General features: G+C 36.4%; 1 long non-coding RNA gene and 1 pseudogene across 1 annotated transcript; one reads left to right on the top strand and one right to left on the bottom strand.

The window, feature by feature from the left end:
• Positions 1 to 2,427: 2,427 nt before the first annotated feature.
• On the bottom strand, positions 2,428 to 8,392 carry LOC4350417 (tropinone reductase homolog At5g06060-like; annotated as a pseudogene).
• On the top strand, positions 7,746 to 8,499 carry LOC136353913 (uncharacterized). Its single transcript, XR_010737425.1, has 2 exons — positions 7,746 to 7,885; positions 8,004 to 8,499. It is a non-coding gene; the product is annotated as an uncharacterized lncRNA (long non-coding RNA).
• The last annotated feature ends 802 nt before the right edge of the window (positions 8,500 to 9,301 follow it).

Genomic DNA, 9,301 nt, shown 5'->3' with positions numbered 1-9,301 from the left:
GGTATTTGCTATAATCGTAGGCTTTAGTCCAGCCATGATAATTTTGTTGTTGTCCTGAAAGTTATTATCTTTATTTTATAGTTGCTGCTCATACAATACAGGTGAGGATTCTACCATTAAATGCACTATGACACAATTTGAGGATCAGTTTAGCACTATAAAACCTGATGGGATTCAAGCCAGATGCCATAAAGTACTTGTTTTTTTTTGTTGCACTGGACTTCGGACAACTCTGTCTGATGCTATCTCTGAAACTGCTGCCAATGTTTTCTAACGTAAATGCAGTGCCCTGGTGGGGTTTACTTGAGTCTGTACTAAATTTTGCTTACTCATGTATTATAAGATTCATATATACATTATGTCGCTGGGGTACATGTAATTCAAGTACAATAAGAAACTACTCGTTTGGCAGCAATTTTGCATCATCAAATGCTCAGCAGTAAGCTCTCCTACTCAATTAGGTTCCAGATGATATTTTGGTGACACTAAACTTGCGACCATTGTGCTTGTGGGATGTTATTTTGGTGCTGCTGTGCTTGTGGCCATTGTGCTGTTGCTTCTGTGCTTTTGGCCATTACGTTGTTGCTGCTGTGATGCTATTGCAGATGTGCTGATGTTGCTCTCGCTGTAGCAGGAAGATGAAATTTGAGACTTTGGATATGTATTAAATTGGTGGATGGATGTAATGATATTGCATTTTAAGACTTGTGGAATGTGAAATGCACGTGACATTGCAATCATTTGTGGAATGTTAATTCATTTGAATCTGATTTTGTATGTGCTGAAATATTGTATCTGGGCTGAATTGTATGGGTTGAAAAAATATCAGTTGAGTTTTGTTGGTTGAAAAAATTATATGGGCTGAATTGTGCGGATTGGAAAAATCATATGGGCCGAATTGGTGTGGGCTAAAAATTTGTACAGGCTGCACTAATAAACAAACAAGCAAAAAAATATGTTGGGCTAGCTAGCAACAACCCCAGAAAAAAATATATTTGTGGCCCATGAGCTACATGGGTTTTGTGACGTTTTTTTTTTCAACCATGTCAACTGCCATGTCAGCTGTCATGTGGCAAGCCCCAGTATTTTGTGACAATAAAGCAATGTCTTATGCTTGTGACAATAAATGTACAAACGTCACATACTAAATTTATGACGGCGGCTTTTGCCGTTTGGAATTACGTCAACTGTTTGTCACAAATCTTAATTTTTGACATAAATTTCACATATTATGACATAATAAAATGTCAAAAAGCCACACATCTCTTGTTGTGATCTCAGATCTAGATGACTCAAACAACCTCTAATGAAGATGTGTTCAATAGCAATGTTATAGTACATTTGGAATAATTAAGGGACATAGGCCAAGTAATAATAATTAGGACCATAGACTTTCAACCACAAGTGCTTGTTCATAGTCCGGATTGCAGTTTTATGTAAAGCGAAAGGATTCTAAGAAGCAAATGCCAGACATATGAAAGCAACTATTTACATTTGTGGCCATAACCCAGATGTTCTAAACAAACGTCCTTGCTTCTAAGGATGGGTGTGCAAAATGATGGCATCCTGCACATATAACCAAAAGTGGCATTAACTGCATGTTGTTATTTCCTTCTTCTTCCACTACACAAAGAGCAAAGGAAAATATAGCTTAACAATGTGAGTTTAATCAAAGTTTCTGTAATTTTGTGATAGTTGTTCAAAGATTAAATAGCAGTTGCGCAGACATATAGCCTACCACATATAATTGACCACATGTGAGAATGTTGCATTTCTCTAAGTATGGAAACAACCACTTCTATAAAAGTATGATATTTTCAAAGGTACTTGGTTTATAGCGGTATGTGATGTGGTCTCTCCAACCTACTTGCGTAGGCGGATTCCTTTATGGATCATCTGTACAGTGAAAGAGTAGTGTCCACGAAAATAGTTTTTATGGTAGATTAATGAATTTTGAACCAAGAATATAACGCACATGTAGGTAGGTTTTCTATAGGATTTTAGTGAAATCAAAGATGTTCCGTTGGTTATGTCTTTTGGAGCGTGTGTTAGGGGAAGCATATGCGAGGTGTGTGTGTGATGTTATGTGTGTAGTGGTGTGTGTGCATGTACGTCTGATGTGTAATCGAAAAAAAAAATTGAACCAAGCCATTTGGCAATGAGGCATGGATCGATGGCCCATGATTGATGGGAGGATCGAGTTAACTGAACATGGTGTGTGTGAATCATTCGCAATCAATGATACACTAATAGTGGACTTCTCCAAATGAAGCCAATTGGAAAACCTTATGAATCTTAAACTAAGAAGAAATCATGGTTTCATCCAGACATTTTGGATCAATAATGATCACAGGAACCAGAAGTTCGTTTTTTTACATAATATAGGAACCATAAGTTCTATTCCTTCACAATCACATTACACTCAGCTTTGTCAAACTTGTCCCCATATTTTTTTTTTCAAATTTATTCCAAATATATGGTAGCCACATTACACACAGTCTGTGCTCTTGGCAGAGAAGCCTAGCCTGGTTTCTGATTAATGGTACACAGGTTCCATTCTTGCATATATGTCTTCCAATTCATTATAGGATATGTCATATATGTCCTAATTTATTTTGCAAACATACAATTCAAGAAAGGATGCTTCCCCCATCAACGCATATCACTTGGCCGGTGATGTAGGACGCCGCCGGCATGCAAAGGAACGCCACCAGCGACGAGATTTCCTCCGGGTCACCGACACGACCCAAAGGAATACGGCTGTAGTCGCTCTCTTCGAAGATCTCGCTGGCCACATACTACAGATGTAACAAAATATATAGAAAATGAAGTATAGCTATGGCATGTCTATAAACTTTCATGATCTCCGTTTATTTTTAATTAACTGTTGTTAGAACTAGGAAGGTAGCCCACGCGAATGAGCGGGCATGCATGCGTCGTACACTAAGTTTGAGACACTTATAAGAGTGAAATATTAACTGGAGAACATATGCCACGATTTCTCTGTTGTTTTCATTGGCATTAATTATTTTTATAATTTTCTAACCTATTAGCTTTATATTACATCATATTTAAGTGATATTTATAAGCAATTATTTATAATCTTCTTCATCATTTGAAAAGAAGGTAGACTAATTTTTTTTACAAAACATGTCACCGAAAGTAAAAGTAAGCGTAAAGTAAAAGTAAGGTTTTTTTTTCTAAATGCATATATATTATCATGGTTTATTAGAGAATGAATTGGGTGGGACATAAAGCTCCACTAAATACTTTATAGCTAATATGATTGATGTAGTTTGAGAGGCGGTCCATCCATGAACATTTTACGTAGAGTGGGTAAGAGGTTCTACGCAACCTAACATGAATACAATAATGATAAAATATAGTTGCACAATAATATTTTTGAAATGTGATGTACCATACATACATACTTGTTTTTCTTATAAATAATAGTTCCACCAAATTAAAAGGCATAGGAATATTTCAGAAATGTAGCTTAAAACTTATGGTTGTTTTAATATCCAACATTATTACGAAGTAGACGTGTCTCACTGGTTAGGTTCCTTGTGGTGGAACTTGTCCACTTGGGTTCAAGTCCTAGACTGACAAATTCTTTCAGTGGTAGACAATGTACCCGGTGATAGTGAGGTGCTCGTGGTCACTTTATCAATATCAAAATATGTGGATTCAGTCTCTCAGAAGTACTCATAGGGGTAGGATGTGCGTGCGTGCGTTTATAGGTGTGAGTGTGCATGCGTTGTGAGTGCCTACGTTTGTACTTTGTTTCTCAAAAAAAATATCTAACATTATTGATTGTTTCTCTTTTAGTTTAATAGATAAAAAATAGGGAGGGGACGGACAATGTTGTGTGCATGCGAGGGCAATGAGGAGGTGGAAATCGAAAAGATGGAAAGAGTAATCGATGATAGAAGATAGGAGACAGAGGGAGGGACAGATGTACATAATAATGTTAAGTAGGTGATGATGGGGGAGAGGATGCCCAGGAGGTGGTGGGTTAGGGGTAGGATTGGATTTATGGATGGGTTGTTGGATTTTGTTTAAAGATAGATCTAATGGTGAGATAATTTCTTCAATTTCTCTATTTATTATAGCGCTAATCGATGATTTAGGAATGTTTATAGAAAGTTTAATGGATTTTTAGTATATAATAGATTTAAAAAATACAACATGATCATAAATTAGATACTCCCTCTATCCCATAATATAAGGCGTGGTTAAAATTAGCACGGTCATCAAAACTAACTTTTACCTTATAATTTTTCATATACTATAAGGTCTGTAGTAACAAAATTGTAACCATATGAAAGTAAATTTAAATTTCAATCTAATGATATATTTTTTAACAAATAAAATATTGAATGTTGAAATATGTGCGCGTCTTATACTGTGGGATGGAGGAAGTATATTTTCTTTTAAAAAATTAAAAGATGGTTTAAAGAACATTTATTGGATATTTTATATTTTTTATTATAGATCTTAGTTTTACTATATATTTATATTTGTGAAGTAATATATTTTATTTTTATATTGTAAAATTAAAATAGACCGTCAATTTTTTTTCTTCCGGGCAGCAGAAGGAAAGCTTCGTTTTCAATAGTAATGTGCATACTCAAGTTTTTGTTTCCAATCATACGTACGTACGTACGTACCTACGTAGGGAGACAGCGGTCATGTTTGTATCATATATACAGTCGGAGGAAGTTATTATTTTTTAATAATAAATTTAATTTAATGGTGTAAAATAATGAGTCCACAAATTAAGCGAAAATCAACGGTACGGTTAGAACGGGTCCACCAATTTAAATGAAAATTAACGGTGATATTAGATAGTGTCATGTGGCGTCTTAAGAGCGTTTATAAGAGTACCACATAACGGTGTTAGAGCGTTTGTAGGAAGTTTAATGGACTTTTAATATATAATAGATATCAACATAGCTCTCCTTTTTAAAAGAAGTTACAAATACTTAAGAAGATACCATACTATTATTAACATAAGTAGTACGAAACTTTCGCTTATCATGGCCTAACCAGCTAATAATAACTACGGAGTAGTGATCAAAGAAAAACAGAGTATTTCTCTCCTATGAACCTTGGCTTTTGTTAGCAAATGAAGGAGAAATAATAACGTTATTGCTTTATAGACTCTCACATTAAATGAAGGAGAAAGAAATGATCTTTAAAATTCTCATATTAGCCCTCAAATGAAACATTTTTTACTTCAATGTTTTGGTTGGATAGACTATTATGTACTTTCTTTTATCAGTAATATGTTTTTTTTAATTATCAGTCGAGAAAATTTGCATGATAAATAGCTTAAACTTGTATATTCTGAAAGCTCGCACCTCTAGTATAAATTTACTGTAAATTTTAGGTTTCTTTAGTTTCATTTAATTGCTAGATTAGTTCAACTAGATGCGTTTGTATTCCTATCTAGATCGAAATTTGGCAAAGATATAAAACTAAACAAAGCTAATGCTACTGAAATTCAGTAATGACAAAATATGTCAAAATTTAACATTAAGAAAATTTGGTAAGGTTGATTTGGCCAACAAAGTGAACAACTTGTATAGTACCTTGCATTATTTTTTTAAAACAGTTATACCGTTTTAAGGTTATAAGACGTTTTGACTTTGGTCAAAGTCAAAATACTCTAAATTTGATCAAATTTGTCGAAAAAGTAGTAACATATTTTCAACCCAAAACAAATTTACGATGAAAATATATTCAAGTGTTGATTTGATCAAACTAATTTAGTTTTATAAATATTACTCCCTCCGTCCCACAATATAAGGGATTTTAAGTTTTGGCTTGCAACGTTTGACTACTCGTCTTATTCAATTTTTTTTTGCAAATATAAAAAAACGAAAAGTTGTGCTTAAAGTACTGTGAATAATAAAGTAAGTCACAAATAAAATAAATAATAATTTCAAAAAAAATTGAATAAGACGAGTGGTCAAACGTTGCAAGTAAAAACTCAAAATCCCTTATATTATAGGACATGGAGGGAGTACTATATTTATCTATAGCATAGTTAAACTTGAGACGTTTTGACTTTTACCAAAGTCAAACGTTTAACAAAGAACTTACGTCAGCTAGGAGTGGCGTCTTGATGTAGCCTGGTGCAACGCAATTGACTCTGACGCCATCGCTGGCCCACTCAGAAGCCAGGTTCCTAGTGACTTGGTTCATTGCTCCTGATATAAAACGGCACAGCTAGTGTCCGTTATATAGAACTTGTTGACATGCTTGAATGAATATATTTTACTCACAGTGTCGACTCACAAGGAGAAAACATGCGTGGTGTGCCAAAATTACAACGATTAAGAAAAACAAAAATCAGTGATACTGGTGCTCACATTGTTTGGTCTATGATAAAATCCAATAAAATTTAGACATTATTAATCACTTAGTATTTGTCGACTTACAAGTAAATTAAACTATTATACGTAGGGTGATGCCTGGTGGTGTTGCCAGCATATAATTAACCTGCATACATATATATTATACATACATAACATTTTAACGCTACTTAGTCGTCAACCTATGCATTGCACGGGCTATTACTATTTTGATATTACGTACAGATATAAACTTTTATTATATGTTTAATATGTTGTTATTAAATATTGTTGATACACGTAACTTTGTTTCAATATTCAAATATACACGATCACCATCGAGAAAGAAGAATTTTTGTAAATTACTTCAGCGGGGTCTTGAAGCATCCGAAAAACAATAATTTACATGTAGATAAGAAAACAAAAGTAATGACTACAAAATCAAGTATAGAATCCAAGCATAAATTTTCTATTTACTTTCAATTTTATTAATGCAGTACTGTAATTCCAAAATTCGGAGTTTCTATATATCGGTCGGTCTCATGTCAAAGTCTGAAATTAGCATTTGCCTTAATTGATTTAGACAGGTGGATCGAATATATAAACCTTAGCTGTCATGGACCCTAAACCGGTGGTACATAGCTTATTAACTATTTTTTCTCTTACAAAATCAATTTATTAGAATCAGGATGGCGATTTTCCTCTATAATTGAGCTCGACGATTGTTTGTACTACTTGAGACTCGTTGGATCGGAATCGCTAAAACTAACTAGCTAATTAATTTCGTTCAGGGCATAACAGAATATATAGAAGGAAATAAGGAAATGGAAATAATTCATCTAGCAAGGCATGCACATGGTGCCGGCCTGTAAAAACGAGTACTCGTGGTTGAGGATTATGGCGTGAAGGCTACGAAAATATATTTACCAGACTTCCTTCGTGTCATACGACATGACAACGGTTGTTTGCATCCTAACTATGGCTGCTTTTGGAATCCGGCTTTTGGAATCCGATGTTCCCAATACAAGTTGTGTGCACGGAAAATAGAGCGATCCATTAGCGTATGATTAATTAAGTTTTTGCTAATTTTTTTTAAAAAATGGATCGGTATGATTCTTTAATGCAACTTTCATATAGAAACTTTTTACAAAAAATACACTGTTTAGCAGTTTAAAAAGCGTGCACGCGGAAAATGAAAATGAAAAAGAGTTGGGAACAATGGGTTACAAACACAGCCTATCTATATGTGTATGGAACTCTCTATGACTAAGATCATTATATCTTTCATTGCTAAAGAAAAAATAGTATAGTGGGCCGGGTGTCCTCAATCAACCTTTGGCTGCCGAGTAGACGGGAAGGGAAGGCAACGCGAGGGAGGTAGCCGCAGAAGAGATGTTGATGATGTTCCCCCTCCCAGAGGCCTTGAGGAGAGGGTACGCCAGCTGGCTCATGTGAAAGCATGACTCGAAGTTGGTCGCCATCAAACTCGACGTCTCCTCCAGCGTCAGCTCCACCGCCGGCTTCAGGTACGACGTCCCAACGTTGTTCACCTGCATCCAAATCCGTTCGTGGTCGTTCGTGTGCAGATATCACTTACATATCGAGAGAAGACAAGTTGATGATTTGATGGTATTCTCCTACTAGGATGCTAAGCTTGCCGTCGAACAGGGCACGCACCCTGGCGGCGAGCGCCTCCCTGTCGGCACGCACCGACACGTCGCAAGCGGAGACGGTGACGGCGAGGCCCCTGGAGTTGCACTCCTCCTGGCATCTGCTCAGCTCTGCCTCGTTCCTGGCACAGGTGTGTCGCGCCGAAGCTCGCTAGCTCCTCCACGATGGCCCGGCTGCATATATAATTTGGATGATTTGGTACTAAATCATTAATAATGTAATGAATTAGCGTGCGGAACAAACTGTCAGATATGATCGATTTGGTTAACTATCAATTACCCGATGCCTTTGCTACCGCCGGTGACGAGCGCGGTGGCGCCGGCAAGGCTCCACCTTTCCTTTTTAAAGCTGGTAGTGGCCATGTATCTAAAGGCTGCAGATCTTGATATTTATAGTTTTATTAATTAGTGGGTCTTCTTTGATTATTGTGTGCTTCATAAATATTGAGCCCTATATATAGACACCCAAACATATGTACTGTTACTGTCTGTATAATTTTGTTCACGTCACATTCAAACGATATACGTACAAGCTTATAGGACAAGCATCTAATCCGCATATCGCTTGTGGTACAATATGCAGTCACTTGGACAAGCGTGAATTCTATGGACCTCTAATTAACCCCAGGGGACACAGAACATGCTTCATATTTCATCTCGGGCAGTGTGTTCTCTTTAGGAAGCATGACCTTCAATATTCCCAAAAGTTATATAAAACTCTTGTCTGTCCATCCACTCCTTGCCTTCAGCTTTATTAGGTCTAAGGTAGTTGACAATTTAGTGTGTTTTAGCTTGCATCCGGCATATATAGGTGTCTCCGAGTCACTGACCAACCTGATGAACTTCATGGAATCTCTCTAGTTGTAAGTTGGGTCCTCAACATCACGTAACATGTCTTGCAGCAGATCAGGGTCCACATCAACCATTTCACCCCCCAATGGAGATGGTATAAACATGTCATGCTCATTTTCATCTCCTTCATGATTGTTTGCACCACTTCTATCTACAACTGCACCACTTCCTGATTCTTGCTCTCCATGCTTCACCCAACATGCGTATCCCTTCTTGAATCCCCGTTGTGTTAAGTGAGAGTGTATGTCCACTCTACTTTCAAACATATTCTCATTCTTGCAATCTCTACATGGACAACACATGTATTTGCTATTTCTTCTTTTCCTATCCTCCTCCGCAGCGTTCATAAAACTTAATACGACATCTCTATACTCCTTACAATGATGATTCAAAGTAGTCGCATATATCCAACTTCGATCC

This window comes from Oryza sativa, chromosome 11 (assembly GCF_034140825.1).
Source record: "Oryza sativa Japonica Group chromosome 11, ASM3414082v1".
NCBI lineage: Eukaryota > Viridiplantae > Streptophyta > Magnoliopsida > Poales > Poaceae > Oryza > Oryza sativa.
This window is presented reverse-complemented; position numbering and strand designations above follow the sequence as displayed.